This window comes from Engraulis encrasicolus, chromosome 18, assembly GCF_034702125.1.
Source record: "Engraulis encrasicolus isolate BLACKSEA-1 chromosome 18, IST_EnEncr_1.0, whole genome shotgun sequence".
Lineage (NCBI taxonomy): Eukaryota > Metazoa > Chordata > Actinopteri > Clupeiformes > Engraulidae > Engraulis > Engraulis encrasicolus.
Window position 1 is genome coordinate 9,375,419 of NC_085874.1, and position 1,055 is coordinate 9,376,473.

Sequence of the window (1,055 nt, forward strand, 5' to 3'; positions counted from 1 at the left end):
GGGAAACAGTTAAAAATCTTGGGGTCCTCATTGACAGTGACCTAAACTTCAACAGTCACATGAAAGCTATTACTAAGTCTGCATTTTATCACATAAAAAACGTCTCTAAATTTAGGGGCCTGATGTCTAAACATGATCTGGAGAAGCTAATACATGCCTTTATTTCTAGTAAAGTTGATTACTGTAACAGTCTTTTTACTGGCCTCCCCAATAAAACCATTAAACAGCTTCAACTTGTACAAAACGCAGCTGCAAGGGTTCTTACAAAGACAAGGAAGTTCGACCACATTACTCCAATTTTAAGATCGCTGCATTGGCTCCCAGTAAGCTACAGAATTGATTTTAAGGCTATGCTACTTGTGTTTAAATCACTAAATGGAATGGGACCCACATATCTACTGGATATGTTTCAGCTGTATGCACCAACTAGGTCACTAAGGTCAACGGAGAAGAATTTGCTGGTGATTCCAAAAGTCAAAACAAAGTGTGGAGAGGCAGCCTTTAGCTTCTATGCTTCAAAGCTTTGGAACCAGCTTCCAGATGACATAAAAAATGCACCCACTATTGATAGCTTTAAATCTAGACTCAAGACAAAGCTGTTCTCAGATGCTTTCCCCTAGCTTAAATTACTTATTCTTATTATTTTTATTTTTTATTTAATTTGTTTTATTTTATTTTATTTTATTATTATTTTTACCTTATGTTTTATCTTAATGTTTTTAAATGCTTTTTGACTCTAATTCATTTCCTTCTTTCTTCCCTGTTTCCTTTCATTTACATTTGTTAACTTTGTGAAGCACATTGAGTTGCACCTGTGTATGAAATGCGCTATATAAATAAACTTGCCTTGCCTTGCCTTGCCTTTCCCAAATAATCAATAGAAATGTCAGTCGTCATAATTTTCAAGTCATCAGCCATTAGAGTACAATTAAAACGTTTTTGAATGAACCTTCCGATGATAATGGATTTTTTTAAAATAATACAACACTTAAAATGCCCAAAATGCTCTGTTCCAAATTATTACGCAAAACAGTTTTGTAGTGTTGTAATCCAAA

General features: G+C 34.1%; 1 protein-coding gene across 1 annotated transcript in view; it reads right to left on the bottom strand.

The window, feature by feature from the left end:
• Positions 1-1,055, bottom strand: part of LOC134468988 (serine/arginine repetitive matrix protein 2-like) — a 32,888-nt gene that overhangs the window by 7,026 nt on the left and 24,807 nt on the right. The window lies entirely within an intron of this gene.